The 15,799-nt window shown below is 44.5% G+C and overlaps 1 long non-coding RNA gene across 1 annotated transcript in view; it reads right to left on the bottom strand.

Moving 5' to 3' along the window:
• Positions 1–2,891: 2,891 nt before the first annotated feature.
• Positions 2,892–15,799, bottom strand: part of LOC310745645 — a 31,533-nt gene continuing 18,625 nt past the window's right edge. Inside the window, exon 3 of the long non-coding RNA XR_014540271.1 lies at positions 2,892–3,409. This is a non-coding gene — a long non-coding RNA (uncharacterized lncRNA). The remainder of the gene's footprint in view (positions 3,410–15,799) is intronic.

Genomic DNA, 15,799 nt, shown 5'->3' with positions numbered 1-15,799 from the left:
CTCCCCTGACCCAACCGGTAGTGGAGCAGCTGTAAACGATGGCCCAGCTGGAGGCAACGAGGTAATCCCCGCATCTGGAGCCAGGGCAGGATCAGGCCCCTGACTCGGCCCAGCTGGTGTTTGTTGCAGGGGAACCTGTGCAGACTGGAACTCTTCAGGATCAGGCCCCAGACTTGGTTCAGGTGACGCCTGAGTCTTCTCTGGTTCCGAGTCCAAGCCCAAGTCCCAGGCCATCACAAGATCCGTTTATGCCTCTGTGTGCAATGTGCACATGGTGTTTCTGTGTGTGCCATCAATTTCCTCACCATCTCCATCCCTGCCTGCTCCTCCCTCAACTTTCCCTCATGAAACACTTTGAGGCTCATACAACAACAAAAAAACAATATTTAGAATATACTGGACCCCATTACGTTTGTTTAAAAAAGGGCTATCTATTGCCGATGTAACAAGTATAATGCTTCTCTAAAGCATATGTTTTTTCATTGTCTTGTACTGAAAGATTTTTGGCTGAAGGTAATTGAAACCATCAACAGAACTGTACAGAACAAGCTTCCGTTTCCAGAGCAAAATATCCTCTTGAATTATATACCCAGCACATGGAACCTTATGAAAGGAAAATACGAGTGGACTCTCCGTTCCCCGATCATGGGAAAAAGACTGATACTGATGCATTGGAAAAATAAAAATGTGGCTCCCTTCTACGATTGGATTGAAGACTTATACAACTTGCAACATACAAACAACTTGCATATAAATGCAGACTTGCCATGGAGAAATTCAATGATATTTGGAATCCATTCTTACAAATACTGTAATAGGTTAAGATCTGGTGAAGTACAATAACAACTTCGTACAATATACAGTTTTGGGTTCTCCCCTCCCCTTTTATTTTCCCTTCTACACAGGTTCTGTTTCTCTTCTTCTTTTTCTCTCTTTTCTTTACATCTCACCATGTTTAGTGCACATGTAATTATGTACTTTTTGAATTTCCAATAAAGATGTTAAAAAAGAAACACTTTGAAGCCTCTCTGAAATCCTGGAATCCTGAAAATGCAGGTTTCCCTGTGTGTGTGTCTGCTTCTGAGCATCTTCAGAGGCAAAGAGCAGGTAGGATCAGCATGGATGGGGAAACTGAGGGTGAGATCAGGGTGCAGAACACCACACAACCTTTTCACGTTGCCATTTTGTGTTCAGGCATCCTGTTTGCAGAATGTAGATTCCAAAAGGGGAAATTGCTCGAGATTGATGAAGCTGGCATAGAAAACAGTGACTGTGGAGAATATGCACCCTCAGTAGCTCAATTTTAGACTCTTATGGTCATAGCTGTCATCGTTTTCCCTTTTTTAAGGGAAATTCCCTTATTCCGAATAGGATTCCTCTCAAGAAAGGGGAAAAGTTGACAGCTATACTTATAGTGGTGGCGGTGTTCTCCACCCTCCCACCCAAATTTTCAAGAAAATATGAAGCTGAGTTTTTCACGAAACCGTTGAGATCTTAAATGTGACTCGTACAATAATCAATTCCCAAGCAAGATAAAGAAGGTAATGGTAAAGGACCCCTGGATGGTAAAGTCCAGTCAAAGGCGACTATGGGGTTGTGGCACTCATCTTGCTTTTCAGGCCTAGGGAGCTGGTGTTTGGCCACAGACAGCTTTCCGGGTCATGTGGCCAGCAGGACTAAACAGCTTCTGGTGCAACAGAACACCGTGACAGAAACCAGAGCACACAGAAATGCTGTTTACCTTCCCCACCGCAGCAGTACCTATTTACAGTGGTACCACGGGTTACATACGCTTCAGGTTATAGATGCTTCAGGTTACAGACTCTGCTAACCCAGAAATAGTACCTTGGGTTAAGAACTTTGCTTCAGGATGAGAACAGAAATTGTGCTCCGGCGGCACGGCGGTAGCAGGAGGCCCCATTAGCTAAAGTGGTGCTTCAGGTTAAGAACAGTTTCAGGTTAGGAATAGACCTCCGGAACGAATTAAGTACTTAACCCGAGGTACCACTGTATCTACTTGCACTGGCGTGCTTTCGAACTGCTAGGTTGGCAGGAGCTGGAACAGAGCAACAGGAGCTCACCCCGTCATGGGGATTCGTACTGCCAACCTTCCAATCTCCAAGCCCAAGAGGCTCAGTGGTTTAGACCACAGCGCCGCAGGATAAATGCAAGTGATTTATGCGATTCCTTCCTTTGAAGTGCCATTGTATCTAGAACCAGGAAGTGTTCTGGGGTGGCTTTTTGTGGAGAAGTGGTGTCAATACTTGGCATCTCAAAACTTTAACTCTCTTCAGTCTCCAGGGGTTTGGGGGAGAAGCTGCAATGCCAGCATTGATTGCTGCCGTCTCAGGCTTTCCATCCATGCTTATCACTTTAGACTGTAATCCCTACTGTCTCCTCAATTACATGACTTGGAGGATTTCTGCAGACAGTGCACTGATGAAGAATGAATACTGGTAGATCAATTAACTGCTTCACCCTCCAATATGATACGGGCTGCTGCTTCCCTTCATTCACATCCATTAGGCTGCGCGCCCTGGTGACACCATGGATTTCTTGTGCTAGCTATTGTTATCACATCTATTAGTGACACAGAAAGACAGAATGTTTATTCGTGAGGCCTAGGAAAAGGTGGATTTCATGTCAGGAGTTCCATAATCTTAAATCACTCCCATTTAATAGAAAACAAAAAGGGTTTTGAATGTGAATGTTCTTGGGGCAGAACTATGGGACTGCTCATATGGCAGTTACAGTAAAATATGCTTGTCGGATGTCAGGAGTCCAGGTTCCCAGCTTGATGACACAGTAAGCGTAGGTAATTAAAAAGGAGGATTTATTGCAAAAACAAACAGATAGCTCCGGACAGCTCTACTGCAGCCGCCAGCATTATCACTCAAGATGACCCTTCTGATGACTGCTTCCTGTGTCTACAGTATATATTGAACTTTCACACCTTCCGTATTTTGTTTTGCTTCCTGTCTAGAAGCCCTCCCATTTGCCGACTTCTTGGACTGATTAGATCATCTCCAACCCCTTCCATTTCCGATAGAGTCTGTGTGTGTGTGTTCACGCCTATTTGAGCTTCTGGAGAGCTTTGGCTGTGTTCCAGCCTGCTCTCAGCTACTGCCTTATCAGCCTGCCCGTCAAGGTCAGGCAGAGCCGAAGTCTGCAGCTGCCGGCTCTCCCTTGTCTGACTAACATCAAAGCTTCTCTGTTCCTGGCTGCTTTCTGCAGTTAGCTGCAAACCTTCACTGGGAGCTGGCTCATTCCTGACACTGGATATGTTTGTTGGTCTCAAACTCTCAGTGAGTTTGGGATTCTTCCTGCATGTGAATACAGGCTCCGACGGACTAAACGGACAAGAGTGGGTCCAACAGTCAAGAAAGCAGTTCCTTCATATGTGGTGGACCTGTAAAAGAGTATTGGGAAATAATTCATAATGAATTGGGGAAAAATGTTTAATAGTACTTTTCCAAAAAAACACACAAAAAACCAGAGTCCTTTTTGTTGGAGATAATCCAGATGGAAATTCCCAGGTGTCAAAAAAGGTTATTTATGTTTTTTTTTAAAAAAAGATATTTATTAGAGTTTTACAAAAAACAAAGATTTACAGAATAAAAGAAAAACCAAGAAAAAGAAGAATTCAAAAATACATAAAGAAGAAAAAAAAAGGAAAATACAAAAAACAAATCCATTTTTTGATATTTTTAAGCTCATTTGCTTGTTTCCTTGACCTCCTCACACCTCCCCTTTTTGCATTCCCATTTACATAATCAATTCAGCAAATCCTTACCCTCTTTCATTTATCTTAACTCTATATCCTAACATATTATGACTCTCTTTTCATCCATTTATCAATTCATTTTTGCATACTCTTATTAACTTTTGTTGCTGAATACCACTTATTGCCAAAAAAGGTTATTTATGTATGCTACTGCTGTGGCCCGTGTTTTGTTAGCCCAAAAATGGAAAATGCTGAACGTTAGCAGGCTTTGATTTCAGCAGATCACACGAAAATCCAAAGCGTTTCTGCTTTTCACCCCAAGTCTGGGACACAATAATCACAGTCTCAGGCAGATCTGTGCCTCTTGAAAGTGTCTGTGTAAACTGTTGGTTAGCACTCAGCATCCCAAACCCATGGGGCTCTTGGTGGAGTTAGGGGCAGGGCTCTTAGCCGCTAGGTCTAGGGGAAAATATATAGAGAGGGGAAACGACTGCCTAAACATGATCTCAATCTGGCTGAAAATTTCCCTGATACGAATAGCGCAATAATTTCACAGCAACTTTGCTCCAAGACTGGGCAGCTTCCTTAAGCTCTGCTCCCTGAGACTTTGGATGCTGTGCAAAATTCTGTCTAGCGTTTTGGATTGGAAATAGAAGAAAATTTGAGGACAATGAAAATTTCACTGAAATATGCCAAGGTGTTTTCAGGTGAAAATGGAACAGACACTTTCTGGTTTTCCTGTCAGTTCTCAACCCCCCCCCCCCATCCAGCAGCAATTTAATAATACAGTGGTACCTCGGGTTAAGTACTTAATTCGTTCCGGAGGTCCGTTCTTAACCTGAAACTGTTCTTAACCTGAAGCACCACTTTAGCTAATGGGGCCTCCTGCCGCTGCTGCGCGGCCGGAGCACAATTTCTGTTCTCATCCTGAAGCAAAGTTCTTAACCCGAGGTACTATTTCTGGGTTAGCGGAGTCTGTAACCTGAAGCGTATGTAACCTGAAGCGTATGTAACCCGAGGTACCACTGTATGGTCATTTCTGCTGCTCAGACAGCTGGAATTTCAAAAGCTGGTAACTTCACATTATTTCCCATCCATAACCCTGGAATGTGTCATCCAATTAATTCATAATGTTTACTATAGCAGTTATCTTTAATCACGCCGCATAATATTTGTACTCAAAGAGGTTGGGGATGATAAGCACTCTACGTTTTGATTACAGCTGTAAGGCTTCATTGACATTACAAGCAGTCTTGCACACACACAAAACAGGATTATCAGACCCACCTCAGTGTGTTGCGGCGCCATGTGGCCCAAGAACTTACAGGAAAATAGGCAGGAGTGATAAAATATAGAAAACAAAGGCAGGCTGGTGCCATGATGACGGCACACAGCCATCGCACAGCCGATATGAGAAACAAGCCGGTTTTCCCTGGTTCCTATCCCAGCAACTGCTCAAGAAATGTGAGAAGGAGATGAACAGGTTAAATCTGTAATGACACACTGGGCAAGGGATTTGAGGCATAATATTCAGATTGCAGATTAGGAAAGGTTGTGGGAAACAGATTTAAAATTTACGGCATGTTGTACACTGAGATAAAATTATATGAAAATGATGTATCGTTGGTATTTGACTTCTAGTAAGCTAGCAAAAATGTATAAAACAAGTACAAATACCTGCTGCAAAGAAAAAGAAGGTACTTTTATCATATGTGGTGGTTGTGTAAGGTAATAAAGGCTTTCTGGGAAATGATATACAATGAAATGGAAAAAAAAGTTTAAAGTAACTTTTGTTAAAAAAAACAAAAAAACCCCCCCAGAAAACTTCTTATTAGGAATTGTAGGTACCAACATCCCAAAGGAACAGAAAAGACTTCATGTATGCGACAACAGCAGCACGGATGCTATTAGCCCAGAAATGGAAAGAAGAAAGATTCCCTACCAGAGAGGAATGGCAAACCAAGCTGTTAGACTTCACCGAAATGGCAAAACTGTCCGGAAAACTCAAGGACCAAGAAGACAAAAACTTCAAGAAAGAATGGGGGGAAATTATAATTTATTTAGGAGACTAGTGTAAGCAGATGAAAACATTAGCTGGATTTTAATTTCACTTGTAATGTAGCAAATACTTTGGACAGTATGGATAGATATAAAATATAGTTTATGAAATAATATGCAATTGAAAAAGTTGACAATAGGACTGATGGAGGAGATGGAGGGAAGTCTGGAGATTCAGATAAATCTCTTTATACTGATATGTATTTGGTTTTGTTATAAATTTATATCTGTAAAATCAGAATAGAGTAGTTGCTTTGGAAGATGATCATCAGGCATTCGCACAACATGACCAGTCCAACGAAGTTGATGTTGAAGAACCATTGCTTCAACACTGGTGATCTTTGCTTCTTCTAGTACACAGATATTAGTTCGCCTGTCTTCCCAAGTGATGTGTAAAATTTTTCGGAGACACGGTTGATGGAATCTTTCGAGGAGTTGGAGATGGCGTTTATAAGCGGTCCATGTTTCACAAGCATATAGTAAGGTAGGTAGTACAATAGCTTTGTAAACAAGCATTTTGGTTTCCCTACGAATGTCCTGGTCCTAAAACACTCTGTACTTCAATCGGGAGAAAGCCATACTCACAGAGCTCAGTCGATGCTGGATTTCGGCATCATTGTTGGCCCTTGGATTGTTGTCTCCTGAGACAGATGGATGCCAACTTACAGGATCAATTGGCTGTCAATTCCTGCCCACCAGACAACTGAATTGATCCTCTCTTGCTGAAGACCAGTTGCGCCCAGTGAATCACAGTTGAAACCACTGTTCCCCTAGCCAATATACATTTAGCTTTACCGGCTGATTGAGGTCTGATCCACTTAACTACCAAGGCTTCTGTGCCTTCATCCTGATTTGTCTGCACAACATTGGCTGTATATTCATAGAATCATAGAGTCATAGAGTTAGAAGGGACACTGAGGATCATCTAGTCCAACCCCCTGCAGTGTGGGATTTGAACCTGCAACCTTGGTGTTATTACCCATACGGGGCTCGAACCTGCAACCTTGGTGTTGTTGGCTGTTTATTGAGCATTCATTTGGATTTCATTGCAGGAACATTACATAATGTAGCTTAAAGCAAATGTTATCCCACACTTTCCGCTGGATTTTCCTGTCACTTTCCTTACTGAAAATAATAAAAATCATTAAGGCAGCCCCAACTGCAGCTACAACACTCTACACACAAAAATGGGAAGAAGCAGAAATATCCGCTAAAGAAGAATGTGTAAGAAAGGTAGTGGGTTATGCAGAACTGTCCAAGTTAACAGCTAAAATAAGAGAACCCAATGACGATGGTTTTGTGGAAGAACGGAAACCCTTTTCGGATCCTTAGAAGAAATACTATTATATGTTGAACATGTGATCAGAATTTGAACTATGATCGACAGAAGGGATTGAAGGTTATCGTAGTTTCGTTAAGGTTTAAGAGATAGAAGATGGGGGGCAGAACAGGGAGCGAAATAGAGACACCATGGAAAAGGGGATGGGAAATGGGAAAAGGTTTTATGTATTGAAATGTATGTGTGAAATTTGGGGAAACTTAATTTAAAAATTCACAAAAAGGCATCCCCAGGCCTGAATGACAATCAGCTGACCCTATAGCCTCTTGTACCGGTTGGGTTGGTAGCAGAGACTTGGGCTGGCAACGGATGCTGAAATATCCCGATCACTGCATCCAAATGGCAAACCAAACTTCCCTGACATAACTTCTGCTTGTGGTGCAGCTGTTTAAAGGGCACGGGGAGCCCAGCCAAGAAAAAGTTGGTCTTGACTCCTCCCAAGGAAAAAAAAAACATGCCAGCAATGGTTTGGTAAATACACCTCTTCTGTAGCTGTTGCAAAGGAGCCAGCACTTCCTTTTGAAGCTGAAAGCCCTGGAAACAAGAGCTGAGACTTGAGATTCCAGCGTTGGTCCATGGAAAGAAGCTCAAGACCAGTGGAAAGTCCCCACTTTAAACACAGAATCATACATCAAACTTGGCTCAGGTGACCTCACTAGATGGCCTTGGGTCTCAAGGCTGGGCTAAAGGGAGTACAGTGGTACCTCAGGTTAAGAACTTAATTCGTTCCGGAGGTCCGTTCTTAACCTGAAACTGTTCTTAACCTGAAGCACCACTTTAGCTAATGGGGCCTCCCACAGCCGCCACGCCACCAGAGCACGATTTCTGTTCTCATCCTGAAGCAAAGTTCTTAACCTGAGGTAATATTGTGGGTTAGCGGAGTCTGTAACCTGAAGCGAATGTAACCTGAAGCGTATGTAACCCGAGGTACCACTGTATACTGGTCATGTTGTGCGGATGCCTGATGATCGCCTTCCAAAGCAACTACTCTATTCTGAACTGAAAAATGGAAAGCGTGATGCTGGTGGTCAACAAAAGAGGTTCAAAGACTCTCTCAAGGCAAATCTTAAAAATGTAGTATAAACACCAACAACTGGGAAACACTGGCCTGCGAGTGCTCCAGTTGGAGAACAGCTTTTACCAAAGGTGTTGTGGACTTAGAAGACACTCAAACTCAGGACGCAAGGGGAAAACGTGCTAGGAGGAAGGCATGCTTGGCAAATCCACACCATGATCAACTCCTGCCTAGAAACCTATGTCCGCACTGTGGAAGGACATCTGGATGCAGAATTGGCCTCCACAGTCACTTATGGACTCACTGTTAAGACTGTGTTTACGGAAGACAATCTTACTCGACTACAAGTGATCGCCAAAGATGATGAAGAAGAAAGACAGGGTGTATTCTGGGCTGAGACTGGAATCAAAGGACCTGCGACTGCAGCACTGAAGAATCATAACATTCTAGAATTCTAGAGTTGGAAGGAATCCCAAGGGTCATCTAGCCCAACCCCGAGCAATGTAGGAATTTTAACATGCGGTCCCTCATCCAATTCGAAACTATATCCTCCTTACCAGCCTGCCTGCTCTTTCAGAACAGATGGAAAGGCCTTTCTCTGTGATCCACCTAAAATGGGAGTCATGGCAGTTGCCTCTGGGTACCATTAGCCAAGCAATGGTGACATTCAGTGGTTGGAACCAAATTGTGGAACACACCTTATAAAGCTGGGTAGAGTCCATCTCTGGCTGGCTGTTGTCACAAATATTGGTGACAACATTTTTATCCCTTTTGCAGGCTTTTGCCTTGCTAATTACCTTATTTTGTATTTTAAGGCTATGTTTTATCTACGGTCTCTTCTTATGTTGCATCTTTACTGCATTTTATTTTACTGAGTATAATATTGATGCTGTGGTTTTAAATTAATGCAAGCCACCCTGAGAAGCATACATACACTAGGGGTGGGTCCACACTAACTTGTTTAACATTTCCCCCATTAAAATGGTATTAGAGACAGACATACCTTGGTTTTCGAACAGCTTAGTTCTCAAACGTTTTGGCTCCCAAACCCGGAAGTGAGTGTTCCAGTTTGCGAACGTTCTTCCTGCAGCCAATCAGAAGCCATGCTTTGGTTTCCAAATGTTTTGGAAGTCGAACAGATCGGATTACGTTCTACTTCCAAGGTAGGACTGTATGTCGTTCTAAAACGTTACAGGGCATAGGTAAAGGTAAAGGGACCCCTGACCATTAGGTCCAGTCGTGGCCGAGTCTGGGGTTGCGGCGCTCATCTCGCTTTATTGGCCGAGGGAGCCGGTGTACAGCTTCTGGGTCATGTGGCCAGCATGACTAAGCCACTTCTGGTGAACCAGAGCAGCGCACAGAATCGCCGTTTACCTTCCCGCCGGAGTGGTACCTATTTTTCTACTTGCACTTTGATGTGCTTTCAAACTGCTAGGTTAGCAGGAGCAGAGACCAAGCAATGGGAGCTCACCCCGTCGTGGGGATTCGAACTGCCGACCTTCTGATTGGCAAGTCCTAGGCTCTGTGGTTTAACCCACAGTGCCACCCGCGTCCCTCTAGTTACAGGACATACTTGTTAATTAAAACATTTCCTACCTTGGCTTTTTCCATCAAATGTAAGTAATACCGAACCACAGCATTTTCCAAAATGATGTTTCTTTCCCTGCTGGTCGCTAGTTGCTCTACTCCACCTTCTGGTGTAACATTTAAATCAGACATAGGGAAACTCGGCCCTGCAGATGTTTTGGGACTACAACCTCCATCATCCCTAGCTAACAGGACCAGTGGTCAGGGATGATGGGAAATGTAGTCCCAAAACATCTGGAAACCCGAGTTTTTGGGGGGGGGGGCTGATTTAAACTCTCCATCCCTCTGTGTCCTTTGTTATCTGTGCAAATTTAGCCTTTCAAATTTAATTTTAATACCCTCGAATACCATTGGAGGTGGGTTCAAGTTTAAATGCGGTAAAAGAAAAGGTAAAACACTACATAAAAGGTAAAGGACCCCTGGATGGTTAAGTCCAGTCAAAGGCGATGTCAGGGAACTGCCATCGGAGCCAAGAGTGGAGGTAAGGCTCCCCAACGATGCAGGAGAAGGGACCAGCAGGGAGAGAGAGAACACTTCCTTTGGGGAAGGAAATCGGCGTGACACCAGGAAGAAAGGGGAGCAGGGAAGGACTTCGGAGACATGGCTCCAAGACTCTTCCACAGAGACCAGCGGGGAGAGCCCAGGACCTCCGCTGGCCACGCCCACTCTGCGCAGAAGACTTCCGCGCAGGGAAGCTAGGCGGAGACTTGGCGTCAAAGAGCTTTTATGTTGGAAGAAGTTCAGGAAACACCCACTGATGGATTCTGCCAGTGACTGACACAGCCACGGAGAAAGGGCTGTCCAGCCAGGGAAAGGTTTAGCCAGACAACGTTGCCTAGAGCAGCAGCCCCCTTACGCACGAGCAACCCCCAATTCCCTTTACAGGCGACTATGGGGTTGTGGCGCTCATCTCGCTTTCAGGCCAAGTGAGCCAGCGTTTGTCCACAGACAGCTTTCCAGGTCATGGGGCCAGCAGAACTAAACCGCTTCTGGCGCAACGCAACACTGTGATGGAAACCAGAGCGCTCAGAAACACTACATAGGGATATATGAGCAGTTCTTCGCCGATATAGCAGCATAAAACAATTTAAAATGAAGCAATAAAAAGGACAAAGTATTATGAATGTAAAAAGGAAGACATCATGTATCCATCTGCGTTATCAAAACCATTCTTTAACCCTTCCCTAACGTTAAAAATCCTGACTGCAGATCTACCCTGGAAGAGCACGATAAGAGTTTGCTAAATAAATACCCAGTCGTCAAAGTTGACATATCTTTGCCATCGGACTACTGCGACATGAACGACGCTGCCTGTATTGGGCTAGTCGGAGGCTGTTTTTTGCTGCACCATTATACCCTGTGGTAGCTGGGTGAGAAGTCTCTGCACTAGCACCCTACGGCTATAAAATCAGAGTAGATGTTTCCTTCCATTGAGATGACATCTGTAATAAGCGCAGTCTAATGAGACCCTCGTATACAGAAGCGTCCCATTTACTCTGTAGAACTAGAAGGTGAATGCACACCTTTGGGTGATGAATGTTTGCATTCTTCTGCTGCAGTAATATACAGTACATGATTTTCTCCGCAGGGAAGCTGTCCAAATTTGGGCAGATAAGTGCCTTCTTTGTTTACCTCAGAGTGAATTGTGACGCTCGACTGAACTTGTGGTGTGTCTTGAATTTTTAGAGCAGCATTGACAACACATGAATATTTTCCAAGCTAATGTCAGGATAAATCTTGCATTTTCCCCTTGTTACTGATTACAGGATTACATCTGTGTCGTTTACTTTTCTTTCTTCCTTTCTTTTTAATCTAAAGACTTCGAGAGAGCCTTAATAATTCTACATATCTTAACGAGTAGAACTGTAGTTCCCATTATCTGGGCAGTGTCAAGCACTTACAGTTGTCTCAGGATGTTTCCCAGAGCAAATTGTTTGTTTCTTTCTTTGTTTGTTAAATTTGTATACTGTCCTTCATCCATAGAACTCAGGGTGGTTCACAGCATAAAAATACAATATTAAAGAAAAAACACAAAATACAAAATAAAAATGATGCCGATCAGCCAAAGGCCTGGTTGAAAAGGAACATTTATGCTTTGCTCTCTGCTGTAGGGAGATCATTCCACAAAAGGGGAGCCACCACAGAAAAGGCCCCGCTCTTGTTTTGCCACCCTCTGAACCTCTCATGGAGGAGGCACATGAAGAAGGGCCTCAGATCATGATCTCAGGGTCCGGGGCAGTTCATATGGAGAGAGGTGGCCCTGTGTGGTATTGCGTGGAGATTTCATACAGTGGTGTACATGCATCCTTAAGCCTTCAAACGACACCTAACTGCTTGGGTATTGTTTCCTAGAGAGGGGTATACGAGTTGTACTCAAGATGTACAAACTGTCGTTCACATTTGATATACACACATTGTAAGTAGGAAAATACACAAGGAATTCTCTTTTCTTATACAGTGGTACCTCGGGTTAAATATGCTTCAGGTTACATACGCTTCAGGTTACAGACTCCGCTAACCCAGAAATAGTACTTCAGGTTAAGAACTTTGCTTCAGGATGAGAACAGAAACCGTGCTCCGGTGGCGCGGCGGAAGCAGGAGGCCCCATTAGCTAAAGTGGTGCTTCAGGTTAAAAACAGTTTCAGGTTAAGAACGGACCTCCGGAACGAATTAAGTACTTAACCTGAGGTACCACTGTACAGCTATTAAAGGGGCAGAATAAGTCCTCTTTTGCATCTGGCCAACCCCACAGAGAAAGCCACCTCCTGCATTCTAACCAGCTTTGGCCACCTTCAACTGATGAAGAAGTTCCTGAAAATAAATCATGGAGAGGGCCAGAGTGGCAGTCCACTCACACTCCCTTATAGCTTCCCCATTATGTCCTCTTTCCCATACTTGTGTTGTAGGAGAAATTCTACAGTGAAATTCAACAAGTCCATCTGTCTTTTTCTCTTATCATCTCTAGAACAAGGTTACCAACTCAGATTTTTTCCTCCTACCCCCATATACAGCTTTTTAAAATAAATAAATAAATAAAATGATGGGAAGCTTAATTAATTCTTGTGGAGTTGTTTAGGCCCAGTGGATGGGAAGAATCATGTACGTGCTGGTAAATATGACCGTTAAACATAATTCTTCGAAACTGCAGTGGTACTGCAGCAATCTCTGATTTGTTGCAACCATTTCAGTTGATCATATTCGTGAAGAAACTCATTTTGTTTGCAACAGCGGTTCATTATGCAGCTCCTCTGCCTGATTACTTATGTTTCCCGTCCTTTTTGTCGCGTTATTTTTTAAAATACTTCCAGCTATAACACATCTGTAAAACTACAGGACAGGATGTAAGCATTATGGGGGAGATATGGAATATTGTCTATACACGTGGAATAATCCATCAGAGCCTAACTAGCGCCGTGTAAGAGAATGGCAATAAAACACAGCCTCTTTTGAGCTCAGAAAAACTTCGCGATTATGCCATTCATGTCATGGCAAGTGGGGTTGTGTGTATATATTGGATGTTACGTGTGGGTTTGATCCTGGTAAAATCAGTGGGTTCTCGAAAAAGTGACAAAGCGTGTTCTCCCACATGGAGAGCACGTGTTGCGGTGGGGGCTGACGAGACACCTCACTGTTGCTAGGCAAAAGGTTTGGCCATTCTTTTAAGCAGGGGCGGGCTGTTACTGGAGAAATTTATATGTTGACAGCCCTATTTGTTAAATACATTGCATGCAGCGACGAACTTCCTCTTTTCCCTCCCTTCCCTAATGTTAGGCTGTTTGCTTGACCTTGCTATGCCTGTCATGGGGTCGTCTGCCGTTGGGGCAGGGGCCCGGTAGGAATTTTGTCCATTTGGCTGATTGGCTGGTGCCATTTGGTTTTTGCCTACTGCATAGCAAATCGTCACAACTTGTAAGGTTGTGGTTAGGCATTGGTTTGGGAATTGGTTGGTGGAGGGGTATGGATTTGGCTGTGCCTGCCCCTCCAAAATGCTGCTGCTGCTTCAAGGGTTTTCCGTTAAAGGAACCCAGGGGCTCACCATGCTTTTGTCCGAACCCCCTGGCAAGGGGCTAGGGCCGCGCAATAGCCCCTGGGAGCATTCTGGGGAGAGGTGAGGCATGGTTCCCAGTCCCGACTCTCTCCCCAGGTGACTTACCCTTGCTGACTTCGTAGGGGGTGCAAATGTCAGAGCTGTCCCCGTGCGGGGTCAGTTAGTACTACCAATGCCTAAGCAACCACTCACATTGCTGTAATTTAATAAAGTTGTGGCCAAAATTATGCCAAAAACCTTAAAGAAAAATTAAGTGTCATTGTGTTTTTATTTGGGGTGTCTTAGGGACCTCGATGCGCAACTATTCCTTTTGTAGAGATGCAGAAGGCCAAACCAGACGTGGTATTCATCCTGCAGCTTGACACTTCGTAGCTGGTACCCCACTAAATACACTTGTTTTGTCCATGCACCCTTATTTACTCTGCACCCCCACTGCTGGTTAAGGAAGCAGTGTATACATGACAATAGTCACCATCCATCTCTACTATGCATTCATCCTGTTGTTTCATAGGAAATGATGCATTTTGATGCATTCCCCTCCACACACACACACACCCCAGCTTCAAACAGAATAGGAACAACCTGGCTGTATTTTAAGCCGGCAGTGTGAACACAAGAGTGAGCATTGGGAGGGGCGAGCTGGGTTAAGACTGTTGAGGGAGGGGGCTTTAACCCCATCACAATAGTCCTATAATAATCTCTGGCAGGCGAGCAGCCTGATAAAGTAGCAAGAACTCTCCGTCAGTTTTATACAAGTTGATTTAAAAGAAAAACACATGCAAAGCATGGCATGCTGCCATTAATCTAGTTGCTCAGTCTGACTCATCATTCCTTTCCCAACAGGAAGAATGCCAAAATCCCACCTTTCGTCTCCTTCCTTTCCTCTTCTCTCGTAGCCTCTCTAATCTCCATGTTCTTGGACTGCAGGGCTGAGCTACCTCTTCCTCAGAAGATTCAGCCTCTGTCACCACCTTATCTGCTGGTTGCCTGGCAACACCTTGGTCAACATCCAGCTCTTCCTCCCCTTGGGAACTAACCACTTCTTGCCTGGAAAGGAGGGGCCCTGGGCTGTTCTCTTTAAAATCAGACAGACAGCTCTCAGCTATAGGGTCAGCCTCTTCCTCACTCAGGTCAATTTCCGAGGCTGACTCTCTTGGTATGGTGGGGTGAGGAGGCACGTTCCTGACAACTCCAGAGGTTTTCAATTTTTGAGTCCACGTCTCCCTTGACCAACTACATTCTTCCTGCAGCACCCCTGTGGGGCTCAGGAGCCCAGTTATGTCACCCCTTGCCTGCAGAGCCGGCAGTCTCACGCCCTTTTTCGAACACCCTCCCTTGTGGAGTATTCCCTCAGCCTCCTCTCCTCTCCCCTCTCCTTGGGAGTCCTCTGGGCAGCCACTGCTGCCACCCCTGGTGTCTGAGCTGCCCCACACTGCCCCACAGGAGCCTGGGAAGAACCCGCTGGTCCCAGTCCCAGAGGCACCATTCGCCTGGGGAGCTTGTAGCCAGGGCTGCTGCAACAAACAGCAGAGGGAGGCAGAGACGCAAAAGGGCATCAGAGGAGCGAGGGGAGGAAAGAGGGGCAGAGGCCAGTGTTGCCCGCGGCACCCCTGACCATCCTTCAAGGCACCCCAGGGTGCCACGACACACTGCTTGGAAACCACTGCAATAGTCCCATTAATGCTGTGAGTCCTTTTGTCTTATGTTCTGCCTCACTATATATGTAAATAGAACCATATCTCACAAAGACACCACCATCTCCAGTGACCTTCCTTCCAAACCCGAGGTTTGAAGCATCTCACTGCTTGGAGGCTAGGGCACATGTGATAATGTGCATTTTGCATTTTCGACTGGTTAAGTCTTCTTTATGTGCTGGTGACAATGTGAAAAGCGCCCTCCTGTTTGCAGAGTTATGCGTAAAAAATTGAAATCTCCAGCCTTATATCACTATGCAAATCCCTTATTAAAGCAAAATAATTAGTCCTCAACAAAGTAAAGAAAGGACAAAAAGGTAAGTCATTTTTTAAG

This window comes from Podarcis filfolensis, assembly GCF_964270895.1.
Source record: "Podarcis filfolensis genome assembly, chromosome: 12".
Taxonomy (NCBI): domain Eukaryota; kingdom Metazoa; phylum Chordata; class Lepidosauria; order Squamata; family Lacertidae; genus Podarcis; species Podarcis filfolensis.
The sequence above is the reverse complement of the archived record's forward strand: the minus strand, read 5'-3'. Positions and strand labels throughout refer to the sequence as shown.